General features: G+C 37.8%; 1 protein-coding gene across 5 annotated transcripts in view; it reads left to right on the top strand.

The window, feature by feature from the left end:
- MACROD2 (mono-ADP ribosylhydrolase 2) overlaps positions 1-19,513 on the top strand; it is a gene marked incomplete at its 3' end in the record, with an annotated part of 1,993,251 nt that overhangs the window by 1,182,990 nt on the left and 790,748 nt on the right. The window lies entirely within an intron of this gene.

Genomic DNA, 19,513 nt, shown 5'->3' with positions numbered 1-19,513 from the left:
TTACATGTCAATTACACCAGGAAAATAAAACTATGAGAAAAATGAAAGTGTAAACACACAAGAGTGAGTTAATGTGGGCCGAATCCCTTGAGTCTTTTCACAGAGAATTAGCCTTGATGAAATTGCGGGGCAGTTAAACAATTGACTTCTTAGAAGGTTGAATGGATTGGCATTGCCCTGGAGTTCACAAAAGTGGTGGTTTATTATTTGCATGAAGAAGCATTGAGAGTCAGACACATTTAGATAACTTGATCATCACTGTATTTTTCATGCTTGATTATAATAATAAAGTCACTTTTTCAATGTATGTTAGTGAGTTTGCTTAACATAAAAATACTTTTTATAAGCCAGTTATACTGCCTTTAAAATCTTTGCATGATTATTAACAGAGCTGGATATTTTCTTTCACTATTTGATTTTTTTTTTAAAGTTCTTTGTAAGTGAATCAATAAATAAGACTATTCTGTCTTAGAGGAGAAAACTCAAGTTCAGAGAGAATGGAACAAAGCAAACTACTAAACAAGTTGGCTAATTTTGTTCTCTACAGGAAAATCTAAACAGGTGTGCACATTCAGGGGGTAATTAAAATGTTGTCAATATGGCTTATTGATTTAAAAAGGCAAGGGGCTGAGGTGTTCACAAAATGTTTATGTATAGACATTTCAACTTGGAAAATATGGACCTTGAGACCTGAAGAGAATTTACTAGTGAATTCAATGACATCTCTAATACTATATAATAAAGAGGTAATATGCAAATTAACCCTTACACCCTCACAAGATGCCTGCCTATGACCAGGCCAGCAGGGGGGTTAGTGAGGGAAAACCAAACAACTGAACAGCAGGCTGCGTGGGATGACCAGGTCGGCAGGGGGGCTGTGAGGGGCAACCAGGCCTGCAAGGGGAGCAGTTGGGGGCAACCAGGCTGGCAGAGGGGTCAGTTAGCAGTGATCAGGCCAACATGCAGAGGCATTGAGGGACAATCAGGCCTGCAGGGGGGAGCAGTTAGGGGTGACCATGCAGGCAGGCAGGTGAGCAATTAGGAGCCAGCAGTCTAGGATTGTGAGAGGGATTTCTGACTGCTGGTTTACGCCTGATCCCGGGGATCTGGCCTAAACCGGCAGTCGGACATCCCCTGAGGGGTCCCAGATTGGAGACAGTGCAGGCTGGGCTGAGGGACCTCCTTCTGTGCATGAATTTCGTGCACCAGGCCTCTAGTGTGTAAATAAATAAGAAGAGTCTAGACCATTAGAAAGTGTAAAAATAGCAACCATTTTTTAATAGGAAAAAGAAGCATTCCTAAGATGTGTAAAATAATCACATCTGCTATTACACTACTTGCTACCATTACTTAAGAAGATGGTGAATTATGAATTTAAACTAACTTTTATCAGGTGGCCTGCAGATGGACTTAAGCAATACTCTAATCATTTTGGGATTTGAAGATCTACCTTAACACCTTTGATGATGATTTTGAGGGTATACATGTTACTGGGATAAAATTAGCAGACAGTAGTAAACTGAAGTTATTCCAATATTAATAAGTAAACACAGAGATGGAAAATATCTGCAAAATGTGAAGTAAATGTTCAGCTAAATTCTTCTCTATGTTATGGCATGGTTGACTGGAGTTGCCATTGAATGTCTTGAATCTTACTCATAAAAAGAAAACATCCATTTTCTTTCTTTCTTTCTTTCTTTCTTTCTTTCTTTCTTTCTTTCTTTCTTTCTTTCTTTCTTTCTTTTCTTTTCTTTTCTTTCCCTTTCCTTTCTTCTCCTCCATCCCTCCCTTCTATTTTTCCTTGAAGGAGGAAACTAGCTTTCTACTTTACATGGAATGTTGTGTTCTTAAGCAACATTGCAAACATAATGCTAATATCATCATGTCCTCCTTATTTGGGGGTTACTAGAAAATTCTTAGAAATATGATTGACTGAATAGGTGTTCTATAGTATAGGCTTGTACTCTATAGATTGATTACATTAGATGGAGAAAGATGGTTGATATAAAAAGCGTGCTTGTGAAAATGGAAGAAAAACTTAAATTGAGCTAATTATATACATGTCAAGTAAGATTCTCATAAACCCAGAATAGCTTAGTGTTTGCTCTACCAATTATCACTGTGTAACCATGGATAAGTCATGTTAATATACTATAGCCTTGGTTTCCACATACAAATAATCTGTAATTTATTTCTGTAATCTCAGAACTAACTCATGAGCTATTATGGGGAGCAGTGGAGATGATGAATATAAGATAACTAAAAAATGTAATTCTCTATAAAAGTATTTGTCAATATTACTTCAAGTATAAGATAGTTTTCACATTTACATTTTTACAATTTGGCAAATTTAGAAGATTGATATCATTCTTCCTTTGATATATGTTTTGAAAACCAGACATCTAGATGTTAATCATATCATTTGTTGATGCTTTTAAACCAGAACTATATTATTATAAAGCATTCAGTTAATCTAGTTGTAAAGGAAAATTCAATGTCTTCCTCCTCCAGTTTAGAGAAACCTCATTCTCCCCTACTTTGTCTTTCTTCCCTGTGAATTTCCTTTATTATGCACACAAAACACTTCATTTCTAGTCACCAAATGTGTGGAGGTTTTAACCCACACCAAGCAATTCTCTTCAACACCAGCTGGGTTTCCTATAATTTACCTCAATTCTGACAAACTGTCTACCTGGAGATAGAGCCAGATATCAAACTTTAGGGGCTCATTCCCCGAAGATTGCGGGCGCGCGCGCACACACACACACACACACACACACACACACACACACACCACACACATATGCTTCACCTGTGCCTCTGATCAAAGGGCTTTAGATGGGAAGTTTCTGTGACCCCTTCTTAGGTTCAATGAATTTCCTAGAGTGGCTCACAGGACTCAGGGAAACACTTTTTACATTTACCAGTTTATTAAAAGATATGATAAAGGAGGCAGATGAAGAGATACATGGAGTGAGGTCTGGGAAAGTTCTGCTCACAGGGCCTTCTGTCCCCACTGAGCTGAGGTGTGTCACATTCCCAGTGTTGATGTTTGCCAACCTGGAAGAGCTTCAAACACTGTTGGGATATTATGAAGACTTCCTCATGCAGGCATGATCGGCCATTAATTCCATTGTTTTCCCCTCACCTCTCTGGAGGATTAGTGAGGCTGAAAACTACAAATTTCTAATCACAACTTGCTTTTTCTGGTAACCAGTGCCCATGCGGAGTCCTCTCCCACTTCCCAGAGTTGCTCTATTAGAACAAAACATGATCCTATTGCTCTTAGCATTTAGGAATTTATAAGAATTTTAGGATCCTGTGCCTGAACCAGGGATAGAGACAAATATGTACTTTCTATTATCTCATAAGATATTTATTTAGGCAGTTAAAATTATTACTAATATTGTTAAAGACTATTAATAGCATCTTATTTGTATTCATTTATAACATCACCAACTAATGTGTACTGACAGCACAAAGCATATCACACTTTTATTGCTCAATAGATGAATTGAATCGAATTACATTGCATTGAATTGAATTATACTAGTCTTGTAACACCATGTAACTGTCTTAAAATTGCAATCTAATTTTTAACTTTAAAAAAATACCCTAATATTATTATTGTTTTTCCAACTACATTTTGTTTTAGAACAAAGCTACAAAAATAAACAAGGAGTAACCAGTAAAGATGGGATAGCAGATATGTAACAAATTAGCTATGAACCAATATAGTAAATGCCATAATGGTGACATATCACTCTATTCGTCTGTGCTGCAACTACAAATAATCTCAAAGGCTAGGTGACCTGCATTCAGAAACCCTGGCTTATGGACTTTCAATTCTCTCATAGCTGTACTATCTGGAACTGACAACTTCTTCAGCCATAGTACAGAGACTTTGCAAAATCACAAATGAACTTTTTACTGTCTTAGCTCAAAAGTGATACACGTAATTTCTGTTCTCATTTTAGAGACCAGAACTACTCATATATCCCTGCCTACTGCAAGCGGGTCAGAGTAATGTCCATGAATTAATGAAATATTTGGTGGACACCAGTTTTCTGCCAAAGTTAAACCAAAGGATGTGGGATCACAGTAGAGGGGTCAGAGATAATTGCTTTATTCATATTTCTCCAAAGAAATACATTCTTCAAGTTTTTATTGGAGGTAAAACAAATAATATGACCATGCATTTATTTAATAAATAGTAACACCCACTGTGCACTAAGCTATTTTTTAGGTATCTTCCAGAGAATATAATGGCGATCGTCAAATGGAGGATTTGTTTCCATCTCCTGACCATCCTGACAAATAAATATAGAGAAAATCATCTTATTCATTCTATTATTTGAGAGTACTCTCTTGTTCTCTCATCACTTTTAAATATCTTCCCACACATGCTTGAAATTCCATAGCTGATGTGTAATTTAAGATGGTCAGACATTGTTCTTTCTCTGTACTTTCCCTTTAAAATGCAAATACTCATGAGATTAGAAGAAAATTAATTTTCTAATACCTTAATATGAAGGAATTTATCAAATTACTCCTCACTTTGGCAGGATAAATTAGAGGATGATAAAAGGACCAAGCGTCAGCCTGCTAGAGGATGAGACTGGAAAGGGACTCTGAAGGGAGGTTGGGAGAAACAGGAGACAAAGTGGGAAACAAATACATTTCACTTACCACCTATTTTTTTCTAAAAGGAGATACTTTTTTAAATGGAGAAGAGTGAAGTGATAACTATACATGACTATCTAGAAATAAGGTAGTTATTTGTTTGCTGCATGTGACATTTGTGGATAAATGTTTCCCTATGAAAAACATAATTTTTCTTTTAATAATTTAGGACAGAAAATGTCCTTACATGATTTTTTTTTATTCATTGTTTTTGGTGGCTTTTAAAAATGTACATCACATGTTTGTTTTAAATGTTAAAAGAATAAAAATAAATTCTGTCATATATCTAATGGTTTATTGTAGAGTGGCACGTCTCTTCTATGAATTATTAATTAGCACAGCTTTAGCAATACCAAAGAATGTGTAAATTTAGGATTTTAATCATGATTCTCATTCCAATCTTACCATAATTTCAAGTGAAAAATCTGACAATAGTCCATGCTTCCTAGACCTAGTCTGTGCAAATATCTTATTCCTTACAATTTACTTCCAAAATTATTCAGATATTTTTTTCTAACCATCAGTTCCCCTTGGGGAAATTCAAATATATGCAAATCTATTCTTATATACATTCTTGACAACCTTGAGAATGTTGATTCCAGTATAGGCAAAAAAATAAGGCACCATGAGGGGATAATTATAAATAGAATAAACTGGAAATGAGAATAAGAAAAAAATCGTTGAAATAAAAGTCAAGGAGAGTGCCAATTTTCTCAGTAAAACCTTAGGAAAGAAAGATAGATATCAAAAAAGTAGATACAGGTCTTAGAACTACAGCATTCTAATGCGTGCATGTGACTTGAGAAATGAATAATCAGAATAGTAAAATAAGTAACTAAACTATTTTGACTTCTAGGACAATATTGTGTCCTGAGAAAATTAAGAGGCTCTTATGGAATTGGTAGAGGATGATCCATATACAAAATATCCGCTTGCATGCATATTACCTAAAACAGACAAATGGAAATTGTTCATATTGGTGAAAACATAAGGATAAGTATAAAGTTGAAGGTAGAAAAGGAAAATTCCAATTGAGCAAGGGCTGGTAAATGAAAATAGCATAGTGTACCCATCTACCCATTATTACTTGATGCTGATGTATAGGATTGCATAGATATTATCTTGTATATCACCAGGGGCCTGGTTCACGGATTTGTGCACATTGAAAGGAAATTAATTAGAAGGTGGCCAATGGGGTGGGTCTGGGCAAGATGGGCTGGACATGCCCTGGAGCCAACCTCCCACGGTCCCTCCCTGGTCAGCTGCACCTGGGGTGGTGCCCAGACTCAAAGGGCATCTGCGGAGTGAGCAGTGTCCCTCCAGCAGGTGGGGTCCCTCTGCCTGGCCTGCGGAGATTGGGCTGAAACCTGCAGTCCAACATCCCCCGAGGGGTCCTGGAGTGCAAGAGGGCACTCTGCAAAGTTGCTGTTGCTCGGCAGCTCCTGAGTTGAGTATCTGCCTCCTGGTGGTCAATGCCCATCATACCTACATGCTGGTCAGCGAGTCTGCCAGTTGGCCGGTCACTTAACCTTTTATATATATATTGCTGCCACTGCCAGTGCAAGCCTCATCCGGCCCTGGTTACCTGAGCCTCGGGCAACCCTGGGAAGCTGGGCATCTGCCATCCGAGGCTTGCCTGCACCTTGGGCATCGGCTGGGCAGCCGCTATCTGAGGCTTGCCTGCGCCTCAGGCTGGCCCTGGGCGGCTGGGGGGCTGAGGGTGGGTCCGGCCACACTGTGCACCTGCTGCCCCCCCGGCTGGGCTAAAAGGACTCAAGCAGGGCTGAGGGGACTGGGCGCCGCCATCTTGTGGCCATGGGCGCCACCAGCTTTGTGACGGCATGACAATCAATTTGCATATCCCCTCTTTATTAGATAGGATATAGATAGATAGATGTCTGTATTCTTTTTGTATAAGTGAGCATATAAATAATTTATAATGATTTTTATGTTATTCTTAGCCTCCATTCCTCTCTTTTTTTTGCAATATGATAAAGCATTTCTCAGCGGCAAATTCTTCTACTACCAGGTTCAATTTTAGGAACCGAATCCATGTCATTCAAAAAAGATCACAGTGATTTATTTTCTCAGTATTAGTTAAAAGGCATAGGTTCATAGTGGTCATTATTAGATATTTAAGAAAACTCTTTTTAATTGACAAATTATATTGTACTCAGTTTAACATTCTTTGATGAAGAACATGTAATAAAATAGATGTTTTTACTAAAATGATTATATGCTGAATATAAACAAGATGTTACTTAGGTTAAAATGATTTTCCATAAGGTATAACTAATAATTGACATATGACTTTGATAGTTTTATGTGATTATGGACAGATTAAAAGTTGAGCATTTGTTTAAATGGTGTGTACCACTGTGATTGTCATATGAGTGTCCTGCTAGATGACTTATAGAGTGGAAAAAATTGTAAATGTTCGCTGGTAGGAGACACCCAGTGTCAAGAGATCCCTCAAAGCTGGATGCTGCTCCCTCCATGAGTCATAGATTTTAAGAAGTAATAGCTTCCAATGGAAGAGACGATAGACATACATATTCAGTGCTACCTCTAGGCATTTTGGCAATAGGCAACTCTGAAATTCTGCACTTAATTGTTTCACTGTAGTGTAGATTTTCATTGTAAGGAGTAGTCAAGTGAATCTTATTTTCTTATACAAGTTCCCTTCTGAGAGGGTTGCCATGGCAATGAGTTCTCAGCCTGAAATTCTTAAATGCTGGTTTTATTTCATTATCTGAGTTTCCATTACAGAGCACATCAATCAATGCAGTCTTTTCCTCGAAGACTTCTGTAGCCTTAAAAAAACCTGACCTTTTAATTTGTCACTTCCGTTCCTCTGCCTAACTTGATATCACCATTTCCCAGCCAGTTCTTCATCTCAAATATCCTCTTCTGTGGAGTGTCTGCTTGCTTTTTCCCATTTCTTTTTGGCAACTTCTAGTCTTGGTTCTCAGCTATCTCATTTATAAAGGATGGTGCTAAGTCTCTGTATCTTTTCTAGCCAGGATTCTAACTTTTGTTTGTTTAATGATACTGTTAATAAGTAATAAGAACAAAAGCATTTTACCATTTGTGCTTCACTGTACAGTTTGCAGCAGTGAATCCCTACACATGATCTCATTTGTTACTCAAATCCTCTAGCTGGCTGCCTGTGTTTCTTTGATTTAGCCAGAGGGGAATGGGCGATGCTAAATCAAGACTTTTCCTTTCTCTTTATGCCCTAAACTTACCTTTTATAAGGTCTCCTAATTGGGCATCAGGATACAAAATCTGTAATAATATACCCATCAGGTTATTATTACTGGAATGGCAAGTGACCAAGGATGGACATTAGGGAAGAGGAGGAGGAAAAGCATGGACTGATGGCAAACTCACAGATTGTGCCTAGGAAACTTAAAATGATATACCCAAACCCAGATTTGTATATACTGAACAACTTGGGTTTCCCGGTGGCCACATCAGAGAGATGATTTGAGTTAGAGAGACCATTTAGTCATGAAACATAGTAATGAGAATAGCTAATATTTTTGAACCCTCAGTTTGTGACAGGCACTGTGTTTTACTCATTGAATCAATCTGAGAACAAATCCTAAGTTAGAGAATGTGGTTTCTTTCACTTTACAGATAAGGGATATGAGCCAGAACGACCAAAAATAAATTACCTAAGCTCTTACCTCTAACAAAAAGTGAAGGTGGGATTTAGACGAAGGAAGTCTAAATCCAGTGGCTGTAGACACTGAACTTCTCCCTTTTCCTTTCCTCTGCTGTACCACTAGCATGTTGTGGGCGGGGCCAAGGATGCTGCATTTTGAGGGCTGACCAGGAGTACATTGAAAAGCTATCTTTCATTCCACAAAATCTTTTAATGTTTTTCTGGATAGTCATATAAGTAAAAACTTATTTATGAGCAATGGGGTATATAAAAAATCCTTTTGCTCTTCATATATTACTGAACTACCATGAAAATTAAGAGAAGCTTGGGCTTAGCTCACAATTTTACCAGGTGTGCCTGAGAAAACCATGCCACTGATGGCCGTGCCACCTATGGTAGTTGGGGATACATCACACCTGTTTGAGTATCAGCCGGTGTTCTCTTCATGGTGATTCCATGTAGGGAAGCAACTATTTAACTACCTCATTAGGTGCAGATTAATTCCACACATTATGTGTTGCATTAAGCAACATGTAGTCATGACTAAGTCTTTACATGTTGAAACAGAATCTTACTATGTCACTTTCCTTTTATATTACATTTATGGCATTAATTATATTGATTTTTTAAAATATCTTTTTATTGACTCCAGAGAGGAAGGGAGAGGGAGAGATAGAAACATCAATGATGAGAGAGAATAATTAATCAGCTGCCTCCTTCACACCCCCTACCAGGGATTGAGCCTGCAACTCAGCCATGTGCCCTGACCAGGAATCAAACTATGACCTCCTGGTTCAGAGGTCAACTCTCAACCACTAAGCCATGCTGAACAGGCTGCTTTTTTTTTTTAATTGATGTATTGTTCTGAGTTGGGTTCCCCTGGAGGCAGACCCTGAGACAAGGTTTTGTATACAAGTGCTTTATTTAGAAGACTAGGCTTGGAAGCGCTGCCTGAGCAGTGGGACATGAGAAAGGGAAGGGAAGGCAGCTAAGCATCACAGCATTAAGCAAGTTACCACTTGGACTGCTGAGGCTCAGTCCTGCTGGGCAGCTCTGGGAGACCTTGCAGACTGTGCTGAGGAATTGTCCCATCTAAGGGGCAGGGAAAGCTGAGCTATTATCTTAAACTTCTACATGTGGTTGGCAGAGGATTGGAGCCTTAACTTCCCAGCATTTCTTGTCCACTCCTTGGCCAGGCTGAGAGAAAGCCCTTCGCAGAGTCTCATCAGGGAGTTTGTGGGAGGATGCTGGGCAGTGGGGTGAGGGCATGTACAGGAGTGATGAGTTCTGGGGAGATATGGGTAGGACACTGATACTTCTGCTTCCTGTATGTGGTTGAGTTGTCCTATTTATAGATGTCATTTTAGCATAGGCAAGAGGGTTTTAGAAAATATTTATTATAAAAAAGGCATTGTTAGATATGATTGAATTGAAAAACATTGGTTTAAGTTAAACTGAGTTTCTGATAGGGCAATATGATAAGCACAAGTTGTCCAAAGATTTTTTTTTAATCTTTATTGTTGAAAGTATTATATGTCTTATGTCCCCTTTTTTTCTCCACTGACCTCTTCTAGCCCACCCTACCCCAGACCTTCACCAACCTATTGTCTGTGTCCATGGGTTATGCACATATGCATATAAGTTATTTGGTTGATCTCTTCCCACCCACACACCCTCCCCCCCCCCCCCCCGCTTCCCTCTGAGATTCCATAGTCTGTTCCCTACTTCTATTTACTCTTGAACTCTTCTATTTATTCTTGAATCCAAATTATGTACTTCTTTAAGAATAGTGTGATATAGATGTCATAAGAATGGTAATTAATGTGACTGGCATTATATTCTATAAAATGCATGGAGTCATGAATGTAATATTTAAGTAGTGGAGAAATGGTATCACAATATTGTGTCACCGTGGTTGAATTTTTTCTCAACACATAATACTAAAGTTTGATTCATCATGTAAACTGTGGAAGAGTTGGCCACTTATGGTTGGATGTATATAAAATTATTCATCGATTAGAAGACATATTAGAGGTGAATAATTTGATTAGGAGGTTACCTTTGATTTTATTGCAATATAGGATTTTTTTTCAAATTATATCTTCTTTTAACATTTTAGGAAATACATTACTTATTTTTTTCTCAAAAATCTTACAACATGACTATAATCAATTCTTTTTGTAAGAGTGTCCGAAACTTCTTGCTTCATCTCATCTGCATTTTAAAAGACTTATTTTTAGTCACTTGTACATTCTGCAGATGTAAATCCAGCAAACACCAAGGAAAGTCTATTTCACATGAAAGTATAAAACCTCTCAATTTAGCCAGATTTCTCAACTTAATTATTTTCCGTTCCTATAATCAGGCTAGGGAACATTCCCAGAAAAATCGTTACTGGCTTCTGCAGTACTAGTGTCTTTCAGAGGAAATACTGGCCCTGCACACTGTCAAAGGGAGTATATTACAGTGAAATTTGTATAGAAACAGTAAGCAGATTTACAATGCGAGCTTCCATCTTGAGTGCTTTATCTGTCCCTGACCCAAGCAGCAGTTATTAGATCACTGTATCATGAGGAAATAGTCAATTCAAAACACGAACACAGAGTCCCAAGCCTGCCATTAGATTTGAACAAGGGGACCATTTTGCCATATATCTGGAGGGTTAATAGTCTAGTGCGAAGGTAATGCTTTTAAAGGTGCATTTTTTTCCCTGCAAATATTAAGATATGTTTGTTTAGATGACCAATTTCAATGTATAGAATTTAAGCTATTCTTAAGCTGTTGAACTGAGAGACTAAAAGAGCAAAGTAAAGAAAACCAATAAAATTTTAAAAATAAATCTGTCAATATCAAGAAAGCTTTCTTGACTTATTTATGAACAATTCAGTTGAGTTGCAAAGGTGATTTTTCTTTTAAAAATGGAAAACATGTTACAGACCTGGTCCAAGTAACACCCTAATTATCTTTATTTTGAATACTACCTATCCCCCCCTCTACCACTCCACACACACACACACACACACACACACACACACACACACACACACACTTTTAAAGTGTGTAAAGTAAAATTGCCTGGCAGGTATCTCATGGAAATAGTGGAGCATAGTAGTTAAAATAATGGCCTAAGTCGAGCATATACTGACCATCCTATGAGCTGAGTGACTTTACTGCAGTCTATCCGTCTCTTCTGAGCCCCTTGTTTGGGAAATGCCCATGCTGCTAGTGTACTAGCAGGTAAGTTATTCCAAAGGGTACACAACAGAAAAGCTTACAGATCAAATTAAGTCATGATCTGAACTTTTTTTTAATCAAGGGTACAGAAACCAGGGACAGAGAGGAGTAGGTAATACATTTGGGCTGGCTGTTCCCATCCTTTCTCTCTCTCTCTCTCTCTCTCTCTCTCTCTCTATCTATCTATCTCTCTCTCATCTCAGCCTTTTTGAGATGGTGTGGGTAGGAGGACCAGGAGGATTGAGCAAGGCAACATGGCAGAAGGTGAGTATCTGGGGCCAACAGCACATACTTGCTCTGTCAGAGAGACACAGGGGCAAGAGTGCCCAGCAGGTAGCTCAGGATGAACAGCAGTGGGTTTTATCTGTATTTCTCAGTCAGAGTAGATGTAGGGCCAAATGAGACAATGATGGGTGTCACCAGTAGGAGGTTACTTTAGGGGTGACATTGCTCTCACTCTAGAGGTGACATGATTCAAGCTCATGAAATGGTTTTGCCATCTCTTTCTATTTAGAGATAACACTCTTGTTTCTTTCATTTCTTTTATCATGTAGCTACCACATCGTAGAGGTTATTAAATTAGTACTGTATTTAATGCATTTTATCAATCCTACCTATATCCCCAAACCTACTTACTTAGTTATTATTATTACTTAACATGTGAGTTTCATACACCCCCATTTATTTTTCTTCTATAGAAGAACTGAATATTTTCAAATAACACAATAATGCACTTTTGCATTAAAAAGAATGACATATCATTAAATGATAATTAAAACAATATTTTTAAACATTTATTGACTTGAGAGAGAGAGAGAGAGAGAGAGAGAGAGAGAGAGAGAGAGAGATTGACTGGGAATCTCTCTTTCAGTGTCTGGGATGATGCTCTAACCAACTGAGCCCTACTGGCCAGAGTCAAAATAAAACAATATTTATAAAATGCTTAGAAGATTGCATAGTCAGGTTTATTAATGGTAATTTGTCCAATAAATATGTACTGAGCAACTACTATGTTCCAGTCTCTGTTCCAAGGACTTGGGATATATTGTTCTTGTGGAGCTTACATTCTATTGGTAGTAGTTTTCATTGTTATTATTTGATGGTTTCACAATGTTTCTAGATGCAAGTTCTATGAAATGGCAACAAGATAACTAACTCTCAGTTAACATCCATCCATGGAGATATAAGATTATATGACTGGTCCTGTGAAGAAAGCACAGCAGCTGTTTATGAAGATCAGGTTTGATTGGACTTTGATGAATTGATTAGAAATTTCTCTGGAGGAAAATGTCAGGCAAACCATTGCATAAAGTCTTCAAAACAATGAAAATCTAGAAACTATTTTTCAAGAATTTGGTATTTTTAATGTAAAAAATAGGTATTAAAAGTATATCTATAATAAAAAGGAATAGCTAGAATCCATGCTAAATGCTTTAAGTTTGATGGGATACCTGGTTATCATGGGGAGACTAGGTCTCACATGAGAATGTGATCAGCAGCATTAGTAAAGAATAAGTTATATGTTCAGCCTAAAATAGAACCATTTCTTCATCGGGTCTATGTTTTATGCAAGAAGCTAAGTTATATTATTTTTTCAACATGATTGGACTGAGGTTATGTATTTTTGGCAAAAATACCACAACAATGATGGAGTGGTCCATCATATCAAGAGGCTCATGATTTTGATATGTCGTAATAATGATGATGTTAATCTTGAAATTGGTTAAAATGGTATCTGCTGGGTTCCTCCACAATAAAATTAATATATTTCCTTAGTATTTATATATGCCTTGAGGGATCTAATTATGGTTTTGTTAGCCACAGTGAAAGTACCTACACCACAGAAATTAACAAATGCTATAAATCTGGATTCAGTTTATTATTTTGTTGATTCTCTAAACTTAAAAAAGTGATGAAAAAATGTTATAAAAGACAATAAAACTTAAAATATGTTGTATCAATAGATGTTACATTTTGGATACCATAAGAAATTATATAAATGTTCCTCAGTATTTAAGAACTATGATTTTATTCAACAAGGAATCTGCTCATTTATTGACAAACTAGAGGCCTGGTGCATGAAATTCATGCATGGGTGTGTGTGTGTGTGTGTGTGTGTGTGTGTGTGTGTGTCGCACAGCCCAGTCTGCACCGTCTCCAATCTGGGATCCCTCTCACAATCCAGGACTGCTGGGTACCAACCGCTCACCTGCCTGCCTGCTTGATTGCCCCTAACCGCTTCTTCCTGCCAGCCTGATCACCCCCTAACCACTCCCCTGCCAGCCTGATAGACGCCTAACTGCTCCCCTGCTGGCCCAATTGCCCCTAACTGCTCTCCCCTGCCAGCCTGGTTGCCCCTAACTGCCCTTCCCTACTGGCCTGGTTGCCCCCAACTGCCCTCCCTTGCTGGCCTGGTTGCCCCCAACTGCCCTCCCCTGCTGGCCTGATTGCTCAAAACTGCCTGCCCCTGCAGGCCATCTTGTGGCAGCCATCTTGTGTCCACATGGTGGTGGCCATCTTTGACCACATGGGGGTGGCCATTTTGTGTGTTGGAGTGATGGTCAATTTGCATATTACCTCTTTATTTTATATATATATATATATATATATATATATATATATATATATATATCCTATCTAATAAAAGAGTAATGTACAGATTGATCATCACTGCAACACACAATATAGCTGCCCCCATGTTGTCAAAGATCCTGCCCCCATGTGGACACAAGATGGCCACCACAAGATGGCCAGCAGGAGAGGGCAGTTGGGAGGCACCCTGCCTGCAAGGGAGGGCAGTTGAGAGGGACCAAGCCTGCAAGGGAGGGCAGTTGGAGGTGATCAACCCTGCAGGAGAGGGCAGTTAGGGGTGACCAGGCCAGCAGAGGAGGGAAGTTGGGGGCAAACAGGCTGGCAGCAGAGTGGTTAGGGGGTGATCAGGCTGGCAGGCAGAAGCGGTTAGGGGCAATCAGGAAGGCAGGCAGGCAAGCAGTTGGGAGCCAGCAGTCCTGGATTGTGAGAGGGATGTCCGACTGCCCGTTTAGGCCCGAACTCACAGGGATCGGGCCTAAACGGGCAGTCGGACATCCCTCAAGGGGTCCTATATTGGAGAGGGTACAGGCTGGGCTGAGGGACAACCCCCCTCCATGCACAAATTTCGTGCACCGGGCCTCTAGTATATATATATATATATATATATATATATATATATATATATATATATATATATATATATATATGTTTTTATTGATTTTAGAGAGAGGGGGAGGGATAGAGAGATAGAAGCATCAAGAGAGACATTGATCAGCTGCCTACTGTGGATCAAGCCCATAATACAGGCATGTGCCTTGATCAGGAATTGAACCAGCGATCTCTTGGTTCATGGGTCAATGCTCAACCACTGAGACACATAAGCCAGACTGTATATATGTATATTTTTAATAATATATAGCAATATATATATATATATATATATATATATATATATATATATATTTACATGACACATTCCCTAAAATTTTTAACAAATTTTAAATGCTCCCAATTTTACAGAGTTTTATGAATAGAGCCCATAAAGATTCTAAAGATAGGAAGTATAATTCAAAATAAAAACAGTGCTGAACAGTGAAAAAAAAAATCCAAGGAAGCCATCAGTACTCTTGTTGTCCCTCAATGATAACTATTTTTTTCTCTTTAAATTGAAATATCAAAAAACAAGCTCTTTCACACAGACACTCCAGTAAGCAAATACACAACTGGTGGTGTCCCTGCTTTGCCAGCATGTGCTCTCCACAGGCTCCCCTGCCCGCTGGTGATCCCGCACTAATGGTGCAGCAGGGGGGAAATTGAAGAGAGTGCTGGACTTTCAGAAACAGCCCCCAAACTTTATAGAAATTACCGTAATGGCTTGTACATCAGTTACATTATTTTAAAATGATTTTGATGCTAATACTTCACAGTCTAATGCACAATAACCTAGCAGAGTGCTGCAAAATACATGCAAAAAGTATGAACTAAATTTGAATTTAACTTCCTCTTACAAAAGGCAAAGAAATGGCTCTGCACTAAGTTTGCATAAACTAAGGGCATTTGGTTATGCCTTTCAAGGAAGAGTAACTGTTCCGTCAATAACTTGTGCTTCCAATTTTATATATAAAAAAATCTTACTACTCCAATCATGAGTATACATAAATATTTGTGGGTCAAGGTGTGAGGAAGGAAGCCTAGCTCACCTTCATTTTCACATAGTATTTATTCCTTTGAGCAAGTCTTACCTCTTTTCTTCTCTTTTCTATGGATTAGCATCTATTGTTTATCTTGTTCATGCTATAACATTAGAAAAAAAGGATGTTTTAGCAATATTAAGATGGTCTTATTACTGTTCATGTAATGGAAATACAAAATCAGAATTCGATAATTTCATATGTAAGTGATGGCTTTAGTGCATGGCAGGTTGGGTTTTCATTGCCTATTTTGGATCTTGAGACATGGCAAGCTTTGAGGTTTGGAGTGTGTGTTGGTTGATGCCTCACTGATTCCCAGATTTTATGGTTAAATGGTTAAGTAAGCAGATGCTTCCTTCCTTTCTTACCATACCCTGTGCATCACTCCAGAAGTTATGGTTTGAGATAAAAAAACAACAAACAAACAAAAACCTAACATTCCTAGAAAAGGAGTTCCAACAGTTTTTCTCTGCGAAAAACTCAAAACAAACCTTCAGGGTCTGATTTTCCTTTTGGTATTAGGAATTTTGACTAACATTACAAGTATGTTCAACACCAGTATAAGATATTTGTAAAGTTTTGGGCAACTACAAACCTTTTTTTTTTTTTTTTGAAGACTGATAAAGGTCGACTGCAAACATCTCTTTATCTGCTTTACCTCAAATCTAATGTGTCTAGCAATAGGTACAGATTTTTGCAAAAACTTGCCAATATTTCCAATTAGCCTACTGGTTATGGGCACATGTTTAAATACTGTAAGCCATTACTTAGTAGAATTATTTCAAATTCAAGCTCAGCAGAACTCCCCATAATATTATATACCTGTGAATTTATCATGAAAATGTAACATCATAGACTCTGAAAGTAATTCAGAGATGGGTTTTAACTGTGCACTATGATCGTGTTAATGAGACATGGAGAGTAAGCATCTGAAGTGGATAGATAATTCCATGTTTATTTCATACCTTCTTTTTTTTTACATTATACTGTTTGATTTAAATAAAGGAATAGAAACTTTCTCAAAATTCAGTCTCAGCTTCCTTCTTGTGGAATTAATTTCTTCTAGACTAGAAATTTTCATTCAGTGTAAGGGTTCTGACATACTGCATCAACGTCTTTCTATTGCTTTAAACAAGAAAATACACTTCATCTATTGCCTATGACAGGTGTCAGGGATGCTATTATGGCACTCACAATATATTTATATTGTTTCCATTAGAAAAACTGTCAGGGACTAATTTGGTGGCCATGTACTGTCAATTTTATTGTCCTATTCTTACAACCTGTGTGACAGTATTTCCAATTTCGACAAATTTGGCTGAAATAAATAATCAAGTCAATGCCCAAGCTTCAAGTATGTACTTTTATAAGGACATACACCTTAGAGAAAATTCAAAGAGATTGTGTTTTGGAACAATTTAAGAAGCAGTTTGAAGAATTGGATACTTCAGCTTTAGATAATACTGTGCCTCTTTCTAAAATAACAATGATATGATGGCATGAATAGAAGTGTCCAGATTTAGTGAACCATAGGTTATAATCACAACATAAGTCAATCTGAGGAACTAAAAAAATATATGCTTTTAATGTTAATGGATCATCTTCTCTCAATGTCAAAAGTATTACTATAATTGACGTTCAACTCCTTTGAAAACTTCTCATTAGTACATTACTATTCTGTTGAGTACACTGTGAAACCAGTAACATGATGAATGGTTGCACATACATGAATGTGAATGTGTGTGAGTGTGCACCACTTCTCTGAATTTTCATACCTAAGTGTCTTTTAGGGCATCATTTTATGCCTTTATAACACCTTGATATTTGATATGATTTCATAATTAATCTGGGGTGCCACAGGAAGAAAGCTGACCTAAGAATTTGAAAACTAATATTTGAGTCCTGACCTTTTTAAATAATTACTTTGTAGGCCAATCTTTTTTTATCTGTGACATGGGGATAATAAAATCAGCCCTTAATCATATCAATCAGAAAATAACACATGTTGGTGAGGATGTAGAGGACCTGGAACCATCATACATTGCAGTGGGATTGTAACATGGTATATTCAATATGAAAAAGTTTGGCAGTTCCTGAAAAGTAAAACATAGTTACCATATGACCCAGCCATTCCATTCCTAGGTACATACCCAAGAAAACTGAAAACATGTACACAAAAAAACTTGCATACTAATGTTCCTAGCACCAGGATATAATTGCCCAAAGTGGAAACAACCCAGATATCTATCAGTTAATGAATAGACAGTGTGGTCCATCCATGCAATGATTATTATTCAGCAATAAAAATAATGAAATACCACTGTTACAATAAGGTTGAACCTTCAACTATTATGCTAAGTGAAAGAAGCCAGTTGTAAAAGGCTACATTGATTCCATGTATATGAAATTTCCAGAATAAGCCAATCCATAGAAACAGGAAATAAATTAATAGTTTCCAGAGGGTGGAGTTAGGAGATGAGTGAGAAATGGGGAGTGCCTGCTAGTGGGTCTGAAGTTTCTTTAAAGGCAGATGAAAATTCTTGAATCAGATAATAATGATGCTTGCATAACTCTGTGAAAATGCTAAAAAGCAAAACATTTAGTTGCATATCTTAAAATAGTGAATTTTATGGTATATGGATTATATCTCAATTAAAAAGTAATTAAAAGAACCCTGCCCTACCTATATCAGAGGATTGTTGTAAGAATCAAATGAAACTGGAAAATTCCATAGAATCAAAATCATATTCAGCAATCCATGCTACTGCATAGAGAAAAACATAGGCCTCAGTGTCTGTAACTGGGTTAAGCGGGTTTTATGGAAATCAACTTTATGTCGTCAGGGGGAATTCACAGAGGGCTAATGTCACTCAAGACACTCAGACAAGTATTTGTAGAATAAACTGTAAATGAAGAATTTATTTTAAAGAATGGAGAGAAAAGATGTACAGAACTTGAGCTTTCTCCATATGCATGTTAACCACATGCATGTTAATAGGGGCTGTATAATAACTGCCCTAATGAACTAAAAATCCCTAAAGGACAGAAGCTTCATTTGTTTCATCTCTATTTTTTCATACCCTGGACACTGCACCCTGTCTAGAATGAGTGCTCAACTGACACCAGATGAGCTTTGTTGAGACTTGTATTTTTTTAAAACCAATATTATTTTTGGAATCCTACATAAAGTTTGCAGGCTACCAAATGGGCTTCAAGCACCACCCTCTGAGCTCCTCACAAACTGGCCCTTTCTTATTTAAATTAGGAAGGATATAAGCTCACCCAGAGCCAGAATTGAGGTCAGTTCATTCCATGGGGCCTCTAGGCCACTGAGGTGAATTCTCTCTAAACTCTCTGCTCAGGGCTATTCTCTGCCACTTTCCAGGTATGATTATCACCTGCCCTTCTTTGCCCTAATCTTACTTGAGCTTGCCATAGTACTTGACTCAAGGACCAATCCTTTAGTCAAGGACTCTTACCTCTCTTATCTTCCAAAATAACTTTCTCCTCGAAGGACTGCCGAGGGGACAATTTGCACATTAGGCTTTTATTATATAGGATATGTTATATACTTTGCATATGTCACAGAATCTTTGCATATGTCACTCTCTCTGTCTAGACAGATATTCCCTCCCTCTTTACCAGCGTTATTTGTCCTTCTCATTCTTTGAACCTAAGCTCTGTCTGCTCTTCATCAGGGAAG

Source organism: Cnephaeus nilssonii, assembly GCF_951640355.1.
Source record: "Cnephaeus nilssonii genome assembly, chromosome: 11".
Lineage (NCBI taxonomy): Eukaryota > Metazoa > Chordata > Mammalia > Chiroptera > Vespertilionidae > Cnephaeus > Cnephaeus nilssonii.
This window is presented reverse-complemented; position numbering and strand designations above follow the sequence as displayed.